Source organism: Mastomys coucha, unplaced genomic scaffold (genome assembly GCF_008632895.1).
Source record: "Mastomys coucha isolate ucsf_1 unplaced genomic scaffold, UCSF_Mcou_1 pScaffold22, whole genome shotgun sequence".
Classification (NCBI taxonomy): Eukaryota; Metazoa; Chordata; class Mammalia; order Rodentia; family Muridae; genus Mastomys; species Mastomys coucha.
In genome coordinates, this window is record NW_022196905.1 from 180870025 (window position 1) to 180876436 (window position 6412).

The following is a 6412-nucleotide window of genomic DNA, read 5'->3' on the forward strand; positions in this document are numbered from 1 at the left end:
AAAATTCTAGAGAATGACAGATTTGAGACTTAAAAGTGTGCTGTAAAGCAGATTTTATTAGGATCCAGGTCCCCTGCACAGAAGTTAAATAAAAATAATACTAGAGGATTCACCATGTTTTAGACACTGATGGGGATTTGCTATAAATGATCTTGTCTGGCCCTTTAAATAGTCCTGTGTTGTACCCTCTCTTAGAGGCCTCTGTTGCAAAAATGGGAAAGCTTAACTGTCAGACAGGAAATCAGACCCCCAAGTCCATTTTCTTAACTGCTGAATGAAAATAGAAAGCCATTACAATATAAAGTAAATGCACATTAAGAGGGAATGGTTATTCTTTCTCTTCTACTTTTTTTTTTTTTTTTTGGTTTTTTGAGACAGGGTTCCTCTGTGTAGCCCAGGGCTGTCTTGGAACTCACTCTGTAGACCAGGCTGGCCTCGAACTCAGAAATCCGCCTGCCCCTGCCTCCCAAGTGCTGGGATTAAAGGCATGTGCCACCACTGCCCAGCCTACTTTACATATTTTATTTGTTAATTTTCAAGAAATTCTGAAGGTAATGGTAGGACAAGGGCTGGGGTATTCATTAGAAGTATTGAACTCTATCTAATGGTCTCTGCCTTCCCTTCCATTTTGACTTTACACAGAAATTTCCATTGAAGCCATCTGCTTCATTACCCATATTCCCAGTGTTAAATCCATCCAATGTCATACGACATTATCTGGGATAAGCTAGTGCTACACTCTGACGTGTGTGTGTTTCATATGCACACTGTGAGACACCCATACTTAAATATAAAATGTGGCCTCCAACCTCCTGTTAGAAGTACACTAGAGAGAGCTGGAGGTCATTTTGCACCACATCTCAGAGACTTCTACCTCACTTACTACATAAAAAGTGGATGGGACTATGTTGTCCAATATCCTACCTATTCAACCTTTAATGTGCATTCCCCGGTTGCTGAAAATTGTGGTTGTTTCAAGTTTTTGACATCACAAATAGAATCCCTATGAACATCTACATGCAAGCCCTTAGATGAACCTGTATCTCCATTTCTCTATCCTTCCTATGAGTGGGGTAGTGACATCATAAAATAAGTTTCCACACATCAGATCATCATCTGATCTAGGCACCCAGTCATGGTATATGCAGTAACAATAACAAGAGGGCGTGAATTTAAAGGACAGCTAGGAGTATTGTATACAGGGGTTTGGATGGAGGAAAGAAAGGTTGTAATTATGTTATAATCTAAAATATAAAAAGTTAAAAATAATAAATCATATATATTTATATATTTACTATATATCAATGGATAGATGATAATAGATAGATAGATAGATAGATAGATAGATAGATAGATAGATAGATATTCTAAAGACTCACATGTCAAAGGTTGAGCCCCAAAGCAGCAGTATTCAGAGGTGGGATCTTTGGAGGTTGATTGAATCAGGACAAAACTGACATGATCAAAGGATTAACCCGTTTATTACATGGACTCATAACTTGTTGGTGTCCTAGCTTCCTTTCCATTTCTATGATAAAACACCCTAAAAAGAAACAACTTAAGAAAGGATTTGTTTGTGTTTGCAATCCTACAGCACAGGAAAATTCAAGACAATGGAAATGTGAGGCAGCCAGTTGTGCACACACCCAGTTAAGGGCAGAAAGAAATGAATATATTCATGTCTACATGCTCAGCTTGCTCTCTTCACTTTACTCTTCAGAGGCTAGTCCATGAGTTGGTGCAGCTCACATTCAGGTCTTCCCTCTGCAATTAACCCAACTAAGAAAATATCCTCACAAGCGTACACTCAGGTCAACCTGATGGAGGCAACCCCTTATGAAGATTCTCTTCTCCTCAGGTGGTCCCAGGCTGTGCCAAGCTGACAATAAAACTGGGCAACACAAAGCTGTTGGGAGTGGGATAATACTTGAGGGCCTTGTGAGAGGATGGACATCACTGGAGCAGCTATCCACAGCAGTTTGCTTGTCCCTGCAGTGTCCTGCCTTGCATAGACTCAAAGTCAAATGAGCCAACCGACCATGAACTTAAACCTTAAATCAATGGCTGAGATAAATCTCTCTGTTAAAATCATTTCTCTTTTATTGTTGCTGTTGCTGTTTGTAATTTAGTTTTTATTCACATTACATCCTAATCAAAGCCCCCTTCCTCCTTTCCTACCAGTCCCACCCTTACAAATTCTTCCCCTATTACTCTCTCCCCTTCTCCTCAGAGAAGAAGACCTTTTGGTACCACCCTCTGTAGTCTCAGCTGGACTAGGCACATCCTTTCCCACTGAGGCCCAACCAAGCAGTCCAGGTAGGAGACGGGGATCCAATGGAAGGCATCAGACTCAGAAACAGCCCTGACTCTAATTGTTAGGGGACCCACATGAAGATCAAGCTGCATATCTGTTACAACTGTGTATGGGGCCTAGATCCAGCCCCAGCATGCTCTTCAGTTGGTGGTTCAGTGGGCATAGTAGGCCCAGGTTGGTTGGCCCTGTAGGTCTTCTCATGGTGTCCTTGACCCCTTTGTCTCCCTCAGTCCTTTCCCTGATTCTTCCACAAGACTCCCTGACAGCCAAACATTAAGGGGAGCTCATCCCCCTAATGTTTGGCTGTAGGTTTCTGCATCTGCATCCATCAATTGCTGGATGAAGCCTCTCAGAAGACAATTATGTTAGGTTCCTGCCCGCATGCATAGCAGAGTATCATTAATAGTGGCAGGGGTCAGCTCTCTCCCTTGGAATGGATCTCAAGTTGGGCCAATCATTGGTTGGCTATTCCCTCAGTCTCTGTTCCATTTTTATCCCTGTGCAGCTTGTAGGTAGTACACGTTTTGGGATGAAGGTTTTGTGGGTGAGCTGATGTCCCACTAATGATCTTGAGTAGTTTTTTCATGTGATTTTTAATTACTCATATGATTTTTTTTAATAAAATACATTTTATTTTCTGTTTTCTCAGGCTTTTCTCTTTGTATTATCTTCTCTGTGATAAATTGTGTTCCATTGAAATTTCAATCCTTTGTGTTTTCTTATAAATATGGAAGTGTCTATTTAAGTTGTTTATCTGATCTTGATTTTATTGGTAAAGGAGTATTTATCAAGAAAACTATCCATTTTCTTTAGACTTTCCAGTTTTGTGGAGTATGGGTTTTTGAAGTATGACCTAATGATTCTTTGGATTTTCTCAGTGTCTGTTGTTCTCTTCCCCTTTCATTTCTGATTTTGTTATTTTGAATAGTCTCTCTGTATCCCTTAGTTAGTTTAGATGTTATTTTGAGTGCTGTCTTCTTTTCTTTTTTCTTTTTTTAACCTAGGATGATAGACTAAAGAACAAATATGTAACTCAGGCAGAGGGAGGGAAGGATCTGTGTGGGAGAAGGGAGAGGGAAGGGAAGAGAGGAGCAGGATCAGGAATGGGGGAGACAGGAGAGAATCAAAGAGGGCAGGATAAATGAATGGAAATATGCAGCTAGTGGGGGTAAAGGGTGGGAGAATATCTAGAAAGTCTCAGAGACCTGGCATGTGAGAGGCTCCCAGGACTCAATGGGGATGACCTTAGGCAAAATGCTCAAAAGTGGGGGAAATGGAACCTAAAGAGACCACCTCCAGTGGTCCAAACCAGATAGACAAGGCTCCCAGTGGAGGGAAAGAGTCACCAGGCCAACTTCAAAATTTACCCAGAATTGTTCCTGTCTAAAAGAAATGAAGTGGCAAAAATGGAGTAGAGACTAAAGAAAATGCCATGCAGTGACTGCCCAACTTGGGCAGGCACCAAACCCTGACACTATTACTGTTGCTATATTGTGCTTGCAGATAGGAGACATGGTTGTCCTCTGAGAGACTCTACCAACAGCTCACTGAGACAGATACAGACTTATAGCCAACCATTGGACTGAGGTCAGGAACCGCTATGGAAGAGTTAGGGGAAGAACTGAAGGAGCTGAAGGGGATTGTAACACCATAGGAAGACCAACAGTATCAACCAATTCAGACCCCTCAGAGCTCCCAGAGACTGAGTCACCAACCAAAGAGCATACATGTACTTGTCCATGGCCACCCCACACACATGTAGCAGGAGACTGCCTTGTCTGGCCTCAGTAGGAGAAGATGCACCTAATCCTGTAGAGACTTAATGCCAGAGAAGAGGGATGTCAAGATGGGGGAGCACCCCCTCAGAGGCAAAGGAGATGGGGAATGGGATGAAGAACTCTGGAAGGGGGGACTGGTAGGGAGGGGCAACATTTGGAATATAAATGAAAAAATTATTAACATTTTTTAAAAATGAATTCAATGGCTTTTTCCTTTCTTGAACTTGAAAAATCTAATGCATTTTGTTTGTCCAGTCAAATTTTTTATTAATCATTTTAACTGTTTACATTTCAAATGTTATTCCCCTTCCTGGTGACCCCTCCATGAAACCCCTACCTCATCCCCCTCCCCTTTGCCTATAAGAGGGTGCTCTCCTACCCACCCCCAATTCCTAATTCAACCTTCTAGCATCCCCCTTCTCTGGGACATCAAGTGTCCACAGGACCAAGTACCTCCCTTCTCACTGATGCCAGATGAGGCAATCCTCTGCTACATATGTAGCTGGAACCATGGACTGGCTCATATATACTCTTTGGTTGGTGATTTAGTCCCTCGAGCCCTAAGGAGTCCAGTAATTGATACAGCTGTTCTTCCTGTGGAATTGCAATCCCCTTCAGCTCCTTCAGCCCTTCCCCTAACTCTTCCACTGGGGTCCCCAGGCTCAGTCCAATGGTTGGCTGTGAATATCTACATCTATCTTAGCCAGGTGATGGCAGAGCCTCTCAGAGGACAGCCATACTAGGCTCCTGTCTGAAAGCACATCTTGGCATCAGCAATAGTGTTGGGGTTTGGTGTCTGCAGACAGAAGGAATGGCACGGTGGGGCAGTCTCTGGATGACCTTTCTTTCAGCCTTTGCTCCATTTTAGTCTCTGCATTACTTTTGGACAAGGACAATTCTAGGTTAGAAATTTTGAGATAGATGGGTGGCCCCATCCCTCCACTGAGGGGGATGCCTGTCTACTAGAAGTGGTCTCTATGGGTTCTATCTCCTTGCTGTTGGATATTTCAACTAATGCCATCCCCATTAGGTCCTGGGAGCCTCTCGCATCCCTGACATCTGGAACTTTCTAGTAGTTCTCCAATTCCCCACACCCCACTACTACTTATTGTCCAGTCAATTTTTAATTCACTCCTTAATTCAGAGAGATATGCGGAAATGTTGCTCTCTTAAAAACACCCACCCAGCCTTTATTCTTCCTTCTTTAAAACCTTATTATTTATTTATTTATTATTAATTATCTTTTTAAACTCCATATTTTATCCCCCCTCTCCCCATCCACTCTCTGACTGTTCCACATCTCACACCTTCTCCCCACCCCATCTCCACATGGATGTCCCCAGCCCACACCCCACCTGATCTCTAAACTCCCTGGGGCCTCCAGTCTCTTGAGGGTTAGTTGTATCATCTCTGAATGAACATAGTCCCGGCAGTCCTCTACTCTATGTGTGTTGGGGGCCTCATATCAGCTGGAGTATGCTGCCTGTTTGGTGGTCCAGTGTTTGAGAGATCTCGGGGGTCCAGATTCACTGAGATTGCTGGTCCTCCTACAGAGTCCCCCTTCTCCTCATCTTCTATCAGCCTTCCCTAATTCAACAACAGGGGTCAGCAGCTTCTGTCCATTGGTTGGGTACAAATATCTGCATTTGACTCTTTCAGCTGCTTGTTGGGTCTTTTGGAGTATGCTAGGTCCCTTTTTGTGAGTGCTCCATAGCCTCAGTAATAGTGTCAGGCCTTGGGACCTCCCCTTGAGCTGGATCCCACTTTGGGCCTGTCACGGGATCTTCATTTCCTCAGGCTCCTCTCCATTTTCATCCCTGTAATTTTTTCAGACAGGAACAATTATGAGTCAGAATTGTGACTGTGGGATGGCAACCCCTTCCCTCACTTGATGCCCTATCTTCCTGCTAGAGGTGGGCTCTAAAAGTTCCCTCTTCCTACTGTCAGGCATTTCACCTAATGTCCCTCTCTTTGAGTTCTGGGAGACTCTCACCTCCCAGGCCTCTGGTACATTCTGGAGGGTCCCACCCCCAACCTCCTATCTTCCAAGGTTTCCTGTTTCCATTCTTTGTGCTTGCTCTCAGGGCTTCGGTTCTTTTCCCTCACCCAATACCAGATGCCCCTCATCCACTTTCCCTCCAAGATCCCTCACTGCCTCCTCACTTGTGATAGCTTTCTTCTCTCTCCCAAGTAGGACCGTGACGTCCTCACTTGGGCACTTCAGCTTTTTGAGTTATGTGGACTGTATCTTGGATATTCTGCACTTTTTTTTTTTTTTTTTTTTTTTTTTTTTTTTTTTTTTTTTTTTTTTTTTTTTTTT